The following is a 13109-nucleotide window of genomic DNA, read 5'->3' as shown; positions in this document are numbered from 1 at the left end:
TACCCTCCCTAATACCCTACACAACTGAAAAAATAGCCCTGGCCAGTGTGGCTCAGTGGATTGAGTGCTGGCCTATAAACCAAAGGGTCGCTGGTTCGATTCTTGATCACAGCACATGTCTGGGTTGCTGGCCAGGTCCCAGGTTGGGACTGTGAGGCAGTTAATCAATGTTCCTCTCCCTCTCATTCTCCCTCCCTTCCCCTCTCTCTAAAACTAAATAAATAACAACTTTTTTAAAAAACACACATACACACAAAGTGGAAAAAATAAAGGAAGTCCAAATCACACGGATTAAAGGCAGGTCCAGTAAAACGAGATAAAGGGATAGATGCAAGCTTAATCTGAAGACGTGAATGTTAAAAAATGAATTGATAACATCCAAAATTCAGTTGGCCAAACATATCAGAAAAGATGCTTAGCCTCACAAGAAAACAAAAACAACAAAAAAATATATTTGTGATAATGCTTGATGCTGGGAAGAATGTAAATAAATGGGTACTCTTCATATACAATTGATAAGAGTTCAATTAACAAAACATATCCAGAAATCAATCTGGCAAAGTATATCAAAGTTTTACACATGCATATTTCCTGATCCTACTATTCCACTTCTGAAAATTAATCCTAACAAAATAGATAAGAAAGCAAAGAGGTAGGTATAAAAATATTATTTTTATTTTTACCATTGTTTTTTAAAAATTAAAGTAACTGAGGTAACACTGGTTAATAACATTATAACACTACTTATAATAAGCAAAAGTTGCAAACATCTCAAGTGCCCATTTACAGGGGACTGGTTAAATTAATTTAGTTTAGCCAAATAACTTTCTGTGTAGCTTTTGAAAAGAATAAGTACAAATAAAAAATGGTTTGAATAAACTAAACCATAAAATACGTTTTTAGATAATGAAGTAATGTGAATACGGAGTACACATATTATTAGGGTTATTAGGAAGTATTAATTTGGTTAGGTAAGATGAAACATCCTCATTTACAGAAGTGTTTGAAGGCAAGCTGGCATGATGACTGTAATTTACAGTATTTCAGGAAAAAAAACACAATAGCAAAATACTGTTTATAAGGAAAGAAAAGGTAGACTTACATTAATTAACATGGCAAGATGTAAAACAATCTCATCTGTATCTTAAAAAAAGCTTAAATTGACATAAATATCTGGAAGTATATACACCAAATAGCTAAATATGGTTGTTTCTGAAGAGCACAATTAAAAGTAGGAAAAAACCTCCCACAATCCATGTTAAATATTTCAGTATTGTTTGGGGGCAGGACTCAGTACTATTTGAAAATTTTTACTACAAATTTTATTTTTATGATTTTTAAAAGGTAATTAAGATTAAATAAATATATTCCAGAATACAAAGCAATCTTCTAAGGTAGATGTAATTCGTCCTGTCACCAGGAAATCAAATAAGAAGAAACATTAAAATAAGAGCAGGAGGGATTAGAGGTGGCCATAAGTTTGACTGACAAGGAGATAATCCATCCTTAGAACTAGTTTAAAACTTACCCTGTACAATTCCACAAAAGATATACTAACGACCAATAAATGTAAGGGAAAAAATGTTTACCCTCATTAAATACTAGGAAATGTAAATTTTTTAAATGTAAATTAAAATAAGCAGACACCATTTTCTATCTATCAAAGTGACAAAGATGAAAAAAATTATAAAAAGCAGTGTTGACGAGGATAAGGAAAACTGCCATTTACATGAAGAACGGAAGAGTGCAAACTAACACACTTCTCTGGAGAGCAACTTGGCAATACAAATCAAAAGCCTAAAAATCTTGTCTATCCTTAGAACACATACTAATTCCACACATAGAAATTTATTTTATGCAATGACATAATCATGGATGTGAGTAAAGATTTAGTAACAATGATGTTATTACATTATTTATAAAAATAAAAAACTGGAAACAACCTAAATGTCCAACAAGAAAGAATGGGTTAAACTATCCATATGATGGAAAGTCTATGCTACCATTAAAAATAATGCTGTACAACAATATTTAATGACATGGAAAAATATTCATGATCTCTGTTAAGTAGAAAAAGAGACTACAAAACAGAATACAGAACATAGTTCCATTTTCATTCTAACTACACCCTCACAGGGGGAAAAAAACTAGAAAAGATACACATACCATACACCAAAATATTAAAATTACTTAACTCTAGCTGCTGGGATTAGTTAGGTTTCCTTACTTTTGCTTGGCCATTTTCTAAATTTTATATGATGAATATGTACTACATTTATAAGGAAAGAAACCTGTTCGTCTATTTCTTTATCACTTAATGTCTTACCTGCCTATAGCAGAGAAACTAGATCAGCTGATCTCCTGAGAGCCCCTCTCACTCTCCTACTGAAAAAACAAACAAACAAACAAACAAAAAAAACACTATTTGGAAAAAAATCTTCAGAAAAATTTGAAGGATACATTTACTACTTGCACATTAAGCCTTCTATTTTACAACAAATTCATCTCCATAGTTCTCCTGACTTCATTCCTTTAAACTTTGACCTTCATTCCCTCACCCTTTCTTGAAAAAAGTAAAATAAAATAGTTAAACTATGTGCATAGTGATTGGCCAACAGCAGAGGTTGTGAAGCAGAGCAAGCCTCAGTATCTGTACTAGCTTTGCCTCTAATTGTGTGGCCTTAAGCAAGTTACCAACCTCTCCAAGACTTGATCTCCTCATATGTGCAACACTGCGATTAGCACCCATTTCATGGGCTGCAGAGAGAACTACATGAGACATCTGTAAAAAACTTAATACAGTACATGGGGAGTAGAGCACAGTTAACAAATGGGAGCTATTTTCATTTTTAGTGTACACAGGCAACTAGCATTATTTATACTTGCACAATAAAATTACCAAGATAAGAGCCCTGGCTGGTGTGGCTCAGTGGACTGAGCACTGGCCTGTGAACCAAAGGGTTGCCAGTTGGATTCTTAGGGCACATGCCTGGGGTTGCAGGCCAGATCCCAGTAGGGGGTGCATGAGAGGCAACCACACATTGATGTTTCTCTCCCTCTCTTTCCCTCTCTAAAATTAAATAAATAAAATCTTTAAAAAAGAGAATTATCTCTTAAAGGTATCAACATGTAGACTTTCTCTAAGATAATTCAGAAGTAAGATTATGTTTTTTTCTCCCTTCACACCACCTGCCACCCCCCCACCCCATCTCCTCTCCTAGTCAAACTTCCATTAAAACTTCATGGAATAGTAGATACAGTGGGAGAAATATATATACATTAAAATGTCTGAAATAATATACCCCACATTGTTTTCTTTGAGGAGGAGGTATAGGGATTTGGGAAAGTGGAAGAACTTTTACTTTCTCCTTTACATACATTTATACTGTGTGTGTGTGTATAAATATATGTATATTTACAGTGAAGATTTTATATATATGTAAAGATTTTCTCTATATATACATCATAATGGAAGGGCATAAGGACAAATTAAGTCCCATAAAATTCTCAGCAAGTTCATAATTTCAGAGAAAATATGTCTCTACATTTTTGAAAAATGCTTTTCAGCTTCACATCTATTTTTAAAGATAGACTAGCTACTATTAGGAAATTACATTATGAGTAGGTAAGCATTAGCATGGTTAAAACCGGAAAGAAGGAACCTGAGTTGTAGCCGGTAATCTGATTTCATGTTTCCACATGCCTTTTACATACCAAGATGGAGCCCACCTCTGGCTTAGACCTTGGCTTCCAAAAGAAATGATAACAGAACCCAAATACTAGGGAAAGGAATTTCATTAAAAAGCTACTGAAAGCAGGAATATTATGAAACAGCTTACTTGACATAAACATAGGAGGATGTTTGTCAAAATTTCTGGGTTTATTTGAGTTATGAAAGGCAACTTCATTTATCACTGCAAGTACTATTATCGAGAAAAAAAACCCCTGCAAATTCGAAGTCAACAGAATTACAACTCAACACTATTAAAACTCCTACAGTTAGCCAAGTGAAACAACCAACAAAAAACAAACAAAAATTGTCTATGTCTTCCAGGGGAATTTTCCCCTTTAAACAAAGGATTTACTTCCTGCTCTTCTACTGCGGTCCCCCTCATTTGGATCACTTGTTCCTATTTTGGTACAATGTATCCCTAAGGAGTTTCAGTGAGTTGTGAATTGTTATTCACAAGCAAAAGAAAAAAGAAGAAGAAAAAAGAAAGAAAGCAAGCAGGATTAACGGCAATTGCCATACAAACTGAGAAACTTGCATCTTGCACTTTTAACATGTAAATAATGCACAGATCCTGCGGGAACATGCCAAACACCAGGATTCTTAATTAATGGAGCTCTTTAATGTGCAAATCAGGAACAAATTGCAAGTTCTGACTTGCATTGATTATGAAAACATTAATTGAATGAGCAAGAGCCAAAAAAAAAAGAAGAAAAAAACCCAACAACCAGAATCCCAAATCTTCGAAGAGACCAAAAGAATACAAACCTCTTAAAACCAGAGGCGTCTGACCAATGTCTAAAATGAACGCCTGAAACAGTGTTGCTCACTAGTATACAATGAATTTGAAAACCAGAAACAAAAAACCAACAGTTAAATCAGAAAGCAATCACTATAAGAGCGTCTATTTCACCAACATCTTGCATTAAACAGAAAAATGAGTGTTTATTCCAGAAGCTCAAAGACATTGCTTTAAGGGGAGAAAAACCACTCTCTCTATATATACACACTTACATGTATATAGGTATAACAAAACAATGCTGTCTCTTTAAAAAGAAATTCATCCTATATAAATTATAGCCATAAACTTTTCCTGCAGTGCAGCCTAATTAATTCTTGTTCTATACACAAAGGGAAATGCTGGGTGACAAATGGGTGTGAAGCCAGAAAGCTGCCAGGTCTGCAAAACATTTTCTACTTCAATTTATAAGCAATTTTGCAGTAAATCATCAACCAGAACCTGGAATCTCAGGAATCTCTGAGTGTCCAAACCACATTATATCACTTATCAAAGAGAGAGGGAAAAAGAGTTTAAAGACATCTCATTTTTCAGTTCTAACCCACATCAAAATCTAGAAGCTCTGTGTAATCTATTATTCTCTTCTGGGTAAGGTTTTAGTACCAAAGATATATATTTCAAGTAAAAATGACACTATAGGTTGATGTAGCCCATTCTTCCATCCCTAGAAGTACTGTATCATGTATCCATTACCATAAGAAATATTCCCAGAGTTATCTGGGAATCAGCACACAACTATTTATAGCCCCTCCCTCAATCCAAGCAAAATGCTCACAATCAAGCCAAACTGCAGGGTTCAGCGGTGAGCCACTGTGGAAAAACAGGTGGGAAACACTCCAAGGAAATGAAGCTACTGAAGAGGAAAATAGAAACTTACATGAAACAAAGAAGAAAGCAGGCTGCCCCTTTATAGCCAAACCCTTTCCCCAACCCTAACCTTTGCCAGCCATTGATCTGCTCCCCTTCCTTTTACGTCTTGACCTTGTATAGAGTGTCATCTGAATGGAATTTTGAAGTACATAATCTATTAAAACTGGAGTCTTTCACTGCTATAACACCTTTGACATTCATCTATGTTTTTTGCGTTTATCAATCATCTGTTTCTTTTTATTGTTGAGTAATGTACCAGAATTTGTTTACCCATTTGCCTGCTGAAGAACATATGGGCTGTTTCCAGTTTTGGGTGATAATGAATGAAGCTGCTATAAATGAGCATGTACATGCCTTGTGTGGACATATGTTTTCATTTCTCTATGGTAAATACCTAAGACTAAGACTGCTGATTACTTGGCATATACATGCTTAACTTTATTTTTAAACACACACATACACACAACAACTGCTTAGCCCTGATCAGTGTGACTCAGCAGGTTGGGCATCCCAGTCAGGGCACATGCCTGGGTTGCAGGTTTGGTACCTGGTTGGGGCATATACAAGAGGCAACCGATCCATGTTTCTCTTCCCCTTTCTCCCTCCCACCCCCTCTCTCTAAAAATAAATAAATAAAATGATGTTTAAAACCCTCCCTGCTTAACTGTTTTTCAAGGTGGCCATCCTATTTTGCATTCCCACCAGCAATGGATGTAGTTTCAGTTGCTCTGCATCCCTGTTAGCACTTGGAGTTGTCAGGTGTTTGTTTTTTAGCTATTCTAACAGGTATATGGTAGCATCTCATTGTGGTTTTAATTTGCATTTACCTCAACACCAATAATTATGTTGAACATCTTTGCATGTGCTTGTTTGTCATCATGTATCTCCCTCAGTGAATCCTCTGTTCAAATCTTCTGTGTTTATTTTTTTATGGATATTTTTTTATCGTTGGGTTTTGAGAGCTCTTCGTATATTCTGAACACAAGTCTTCTGTTAAATATGTGATTTGCAAATATTTTTCTAGGTCTATAGCTTGTCTTTTCATTCTGTGAACACATCTTTCACACAGCAAAAGATTTTAAGTCTGATTTAGGCCAATCATCAGTTTGTTCTTTCATGCATTATATTTTTGGTGTCGAATCTAAGAACTCTTTAATGTAGTCATGAGGATTTTTCCCCATGTGTTCTTTACTTTATAGTTTTATGTTTTACATTTAAGTCAATGATCTGTTTTCTGTCAATTTTTGTATAAACTGTGAACTGTAGATTGAAAGTCACTTTTTTTTTTACAAATGAATGTACTATTGTCCTAGCACCATTTGTTGAAAAGACTATCCTGTCTCCACTGAGCTGACTTTGAACCTTTGTAAAAAGTCAATTACCCATATTTGTAAAACTCTATTTTTGAATTCTCTATTCTCTTCCACTGATTAAAGTAACTTTTAAAATTAATAAACCCACAAAGGAAAGACCAAGTATGAGAGAGATGACAGCAAGATCAGTTTGGTAAGCCAAAAAGCCAACAGACTAAACAACTGTGAGAATGTCTAATATTGAACAGACTGACCATATCAAGTGTTTATGGGGATGTGAAGCAAGTGGAACTCATCCACTGCTGGTCAACTGTAAAACGGTACAACCACTTCGGGAAACAGCTTGGCAGTTTCTTTACAAATTAAACATAGACTTACCATGTGACCCAGCCATTCCATTCTTAGTCACCCAGGAAGAGTGAAAGTATGTGTGCATACGAAAGCATGTACAGTAGGCTCCCCTTACCTAAAGTTTTGCTTTCCAAGATTTCAGTTACCAGTGGTTAGCAAGGGTCCCAAAATATTAAATGGAAAATTCCACCTGGCTGGCACAGCTCAGTGGATTGAGCGTGGGCTGCGAACCAAAGTGTTGCAGGTTCGATTCCCAGCCAGGGTACATGCCTGGGTTGCAGGCCATAAGCCCCAGCAACTGTACATTGATGTTTCTCTCTCTCTCTATCTCCCTCCCTTCCCTCTCTAAAAAAAATTAATTAATTAATTAAATTTTTAAAAAAATTCCAGAAATAAATAATTCATAAGTTTTAAATTGCATACCATTCTGAAGAGCATCAAATCTCTCACCGTCCCACTTCACCCTGCCTAGGATGCAAATCACCCCTTGGTCCAGCATATCTACGCTATAAAAGCCACCGATCCGTTAGGTACTCAGCAGCCATCTAGGTTTTCAGACCAACTATCACAGTCACAGTGCTTCGGGTCAAATCTCCCTTATTTCACTTAATAATGGCTCCAAAGTGCAAGAGCAGTGATGCTAGCAATTCGGACATGCCAAAGAAAAGCCTTAAAGTGCTTTCTTTAATTGAAAAAGTGAAAGTTCTCACCTTAATAAGGAAAGAAAAAAATCATATGGTAAGGTTGATAAGATCTGAGGTAAGAATGAATCTTCTATCCATGAACTTGTGAAGAAGGAAAAGAAATTTGTGCTACTTTAGCTGTCTCACCTCAAGCTTCAAAAGTTCTGGCCACAGTGCATAATAGTGTTTAGTTAAGATGGAAAAGGTATTAAGTTTGTGGGTGGAACATGAACAGAGAACATGTTCTGACGAACAGCAATGTGTCACTCCAGAAAGCACTGAGGCCATTCAAAGACTTCAGCAAGGGATCCCCTGAAACAAGTGACACTAAGCCACTTACTGCAAGTATGGGATGGTTACAAAGATTCAGAAATAGGTTTGAAAACTATATAAATCACTGGAGAGGCTGTTTCTGCCAACAAAAAAGCTGCTGCCACATCTCCAGCAGTTGAAGGACTTGATTAGGGTACTAATATCCACTGTTTCAGGCATCCACTGTGGGTCTTAGAACATACCTCCCGCAAATAAGTGGGGCTACTGTACACAAACATTCATGGCAACTTTATGTGTAATATAACCCAAGACTAGAGAAATGGGACCTAAGTGCACGGTATTGTATGCCAATTATACCTCAGTGAATCAGGCTTTTTAAAAAAGCAGGTGAACAAATAACTGACCTAGCAAACCTGAGCAAGCTGAGCCTCGTGTTAGCAGGGAAGAACGAGAAGCATCCCATTTAACAGTCCATGAACAAAATGCCAGAAGATTAGGGAACTGGAGGTGTTAGACATCTCCAGAAGAAGAAAGGAAGGCAGAGCTTGAAAAAGTCAACACACCAGATCCGCCCCTTACTTACTCAGGCAGAAGTTTAAAGGTTTATCCTTTGAAGAGAGTTAACAGAAGGTATCTCAACTAGAAGGGCAGTGGTGGGGGTGGGGGCAGTGTTCAGGGGTAAGGTACTAGGCACAGTTGAGGGCAAGGGCATAATGTTAAAAACAGGGGAATAAGTTGAAGTTCACAGACTGAATATTGAAATCCCCAAGCTAGGCTATGAACTTCCTAGAATGTTGGCAGCCCAGCTGAGACTGAAAGTACTCTAGCAGCTATGATCCCTTGAAGAGCGAAAATCTAAAAATACTGACATTGGGGGTTCCCATATGGCCCAGGTCGATCACTTTACAATGGAAACCACAGACAAAGAGCCCTACCTAAATATACAAAGCTTCTAGACTTTGTGTAACTCAGTGGATTGAGCATGGGCCTAAGGAGCAAAGGGTCGCTGGTTCAATTCCCAGTTAGGGCACAATCCTGGGTTGCAGGCCAGGTCCCCAGTAGAGGACACACACAACCGCACACTGAAGTTTCTCTCCCTCTCTTTCTCCCTCCTTTCCCCTCTCTAGAAATAAATAAATTAAATATTTAAAAAACCATACAAAGCTTCTAATCAACTTTTGGGTATCATCCTTTTATTATTTTTTTTCCAATCTTATTTTAACCATTGTTCAAGTACAGTTTTCTGTCCTTTACTCCCATCCCAGCCCACCCATCCCTCCCTCCCATGGTATCCTCCTTTTAAAAGGCAACCAAGAGCTCAGGATCACCAAATATCTGAGGGAAACATATAACGTGTCATATAGGAGTTAAAAAATAAAGTTTGGAGGAAACAGACTATTCAGGAAGAACCCTAAGAACATATGTATCAGGTATATCCTCAGAAAAATAAAAGTAAAATATAATAGAAGAAATAAAAATACTCAAAGATTTTGAAAATAAAGCTAAGAATGGATGAAGGGGGGAAGTTAAGGGATGGAGGGATGGAGCAAAAAGGAAAAAGGACTCATGGACATGGACAGCAGTGTTGTGATTGCTGGGGGGAGGTAGGTATAAGGGGACTAAATGGTAATAAAAAAATTTCAACAAAGATTAAATTTAAAAAAGAAAGCTGAGGAAATGTCTTAGAATGTAGAACCAGAGAGAGAGAGAGAGGAGAAAACAAGAATTGGAAAAAGAAAGAAAAAAAAGAGAACCAGAGGAACAGTCTAACACCAAATAGGAGGCCTTCCAGAAAGAGAGAAAACAGGAGGGAAAATCACTAACAAAATAATTTCAAGAAACTTTTCCAGGACTGGAAGAGATGAGTTTCCAGAATGAAAAGGCCCTGCAAGTACTCTGCACAATGAATGAAAACACATTTACGCTAAGGAGCAAACTTCATGATATTCCACAATTCTTCAAACAAAGAGAAGTTTCCATCTTCCAAAAAGGGAGGATCGGGAATCAGAATAACTTCTGATTCATCAACAGCAATTTTAGAAGGTGGAAGACAATGGAATATTCTATAGAATTCTATACACAGCCCTGGCCAGGTGGCTCAGTTGGTTGGAGCATCATCTCATACACCAAAAGGCTGCAGGTTCGATCCCTGCCCAGGGCACATTCCTAGGTTGTGGGTTTGATCCCTAGTCAGATGCATATGGGAGGCAACCTATCACTGTTTCTCATTCACATGTATGTTTCTGTCTCTCCTCCTTTCTCGCTCTCTAAAATCAAGATATGTCCTCAAGTGAGGATTTAAAAAAAAATTAGAATGTTATACGCAGTCAATTGTGATAAGTGTCATTGTGATGACAGAATAAAGATATTTTCAGATAAGCAATGTCTAAAAAAGTTAATCTCTCATGAACCCTTTCTCAGCAAGCCAGGAGAGATTGTGCTTTACCAACATAAGTAAACCAAGAAAGACTTGGAATACAGAGAAGATCCCAGCGTAACAGCTAGCATGGGAGAAGGTGAACAGTCAGATTAGAGCAGGTCAAACACTTTAAGAAAGACTCCTTTAGGAAGATAAATTGGCAGAATAGCTGACATCACTGAAAACCCTGAGGTGATATTTAGATAACCAGAAAAAAGTTTGGGTTTGAATTACGGCATAGAAAACAAAACAAACGAAAATGGAGCAATTATTAACTCTAGAAAACAAAATGGTGTGTGAGAAAGGAAAAATAATAACATAGATATGACTCGGCTCAGCTGGGAACAGTTTACATAGACATAATATTGTAAACACTGACTATTGCTCAACCAAATTGCAATATAACCATGAAGGGATAAGAAAGTATGTATCAGTGTACTAGGAACGAGAGTTAAATCCTCATTTTCATAATGAGGAGTCAATAGATAAAGCCCAAAACTGAAAAATCAAGTAGAAACAAAATAAATTAATTAGAGATATAAAGATAAATCCTATGGATTTAAAAAATACAACAAAATAATAAAAAATTTAATTGTTGCTTCAGGAGAGTAGGTTATGGCAAGGGGGTGGGTGATGTGCACAGCCAGCAGAATCCAGTTTTCTTAACAAGCTTTGTTGAATTATTTGACTCCTTAAATTACATACATGTATAACTTGGATAAAAATTTTAAAAAGAGAGAAAACTCCAAGGTAAACAGGAAACTGATAGAAAATAGGAACAATTTTAGGGACTAAAGTGAAAACAAAAAAGCTTTAAATGTATATAGTATACTCCAAGTATATTAATTATATAGAAAAGGAACATTCAAAAAACAAAAAGACCTCTGGGAGATTAAAAATATAATTGAAAAAAACCTGGAAATCAAACTCAAAGTCTTTCAGAAGACAGACGTGGAAAATCACAAAAAGATGGAAAATGTTAGAGGACAAACACGTAAGAGACACAACACTAATCCAGGTTTATTATCTATAAGAGAACAGAGAAAATAGAGGCAAGGAATTATTAAAGAAATATTAGATTTTCCCAAAATTGAATGACCCATCTTTGGACTAAAAGGACCCAGTAAGTACACAGCACAGTGAATTGAAAAGGACCCGTACCTAGACATCTCTTCTGGCCATTTCAGAAAATCAAGAATAAAGGGAAGCCCTCCTGACCAGTGTGTCTCAGTGGGTTGGGCATCAGCCCACAAACCAAAAGGTGGCCATTAAGTTCTCAACAGGGATAATGCCTCTGCTGTGGGCTAGGTCCTCAGATGAGGGCTTTCGAGACGCAATTGATCAATGTTTCTCTCCTTCTGTTTCTCCCTCCCTTCCCCACTCTCTAAAAAAATAAGTGAATATTTAAAATCTCAAAAAAAAAAAAAGGAATAAAGGAAGATTCAAACATTTCCAGAGAGTACCAATGAGTTACCTACAAAGGAATGTGACTCAAACCACCACACCTTCTCATTCCTAACATTCAAATGACAGAAGACAGTAGGGCATGTGGCAGGAAGGCTGAAGAACGGTGTTCCAAAGATGCCCACATCCTAATCCCCAGAACCTGGGAATGTGTCACCTTCCTTGGCAAAAGAACCTTGCAGATGTGACTATGTTAAGGATCTGAGATGGGAAGATGATACTGAATTAGCCAGGTCAGTCCAATGTAATCACAAGGCCCTTTATAAGAGGGAGGCGGTAGGGTCAATCAGAAAAGGAGAGGCTAGAGTGATGGGACTGCTGGTTTTGAAGGGGCCAGAGAGCCACGAGCCCAGGAATGCAGGCAGCCTCTGGAAGCCGGAAAAGACAAGAACACAAGTGTTCCCCTGGAGTTTCCTGAAGAAGCACAACGCTGCTGACAACTTGGTTTTAATACTTCTAACCTCCAGAACAATAATATAATAAGTTTGTGCCATTTGTATACTAAGCTTGTGGTAATTTGTTGCAGTAGCAATAGGAAACTAAGGACAGTACTTTCAAATTCTGAAGGGAAGTAATTTTCAACCTAGAAAAAATTTTTAAAGCCCTTTTGTGTTATCTCATGTGATTTTTTTATTTTATGATTTTTAAAAGTTTTTTTATTTATTTTTAGACAGAGGGGAAGGGAGAAAGAGAAGGAGAGAAACTTCAATGTGTGGTTGCTTCTCCCACACCCTGCACCAGGGACCTGGCCTGCAACCCAGGCATGTGTCCTGACTGGGAATTGAACCGGTAACCCTTTGGTTCTCAGGCCAGTGCTCAATCCACTGAGCTATACCAGCCAGGGTTCAACCTAGAAATTTATACCAAATCAATTAAAATCCATCAGTGAAGAATGAGAACAGAGTATTTTTAAATCTACAAGAACTCAAATAATTTACTCTCCTTGCATGTCTGGCAACAAACTGACAAAGCAGACTGAGATAAAGGAAGACAAGAGAGCTGGAAGACAGTAGCTCTACCCCAGGAGAGCAATGAAAGGCAGGCCTAGGAGTACAACCATGCATCAGTCCCAGAGAACAGCCAGTTCAAACTGGGAAAATGTAACAGAAAAGAAGGCATGATTTAAAGGTTGGAGAAAAATAATTGAGATGATAAAACTGAGCTAGCTACAAGGGGTGAAAAAGAAAATTAGAGAGGCCTAAGGAAA

The 13109-nt window shown here is 37.1% G+C and overlaps 1 protein-coding gene across 1 annotated transcript in view; it reads right to left on the bottom strand.

Moving 5' to 3' along the window:
* AATF (apoptosis antagonizing transcription factor) overlaps positions 1 to 13109 on the bottom strand; it is a 102915-nt gene that overhangs the window by 73024 nt on the left and 16782 nt on the right. The window lies entirely within an intron of this gene.

Source organism: Phyllostomus hastatus, unplaced genomic scaffold (genome assembly GCF_019186645.2).
Source record: "Phyllostomus hastatus isolate PE091 unplaced genomic scaffold, TTU_PhHast_1.1 phas_contig_210, whole genome shotgun sequence".
NCBI lineage: Eukaryota > Metazoa > Chordata > Mammalia > Chiroptera > Phyllostomidae > Phyllostomus > Phyllostomus hastatus.
This window is presented reverse-complemented; position numbering and strand designations above follow the sequence as displayed.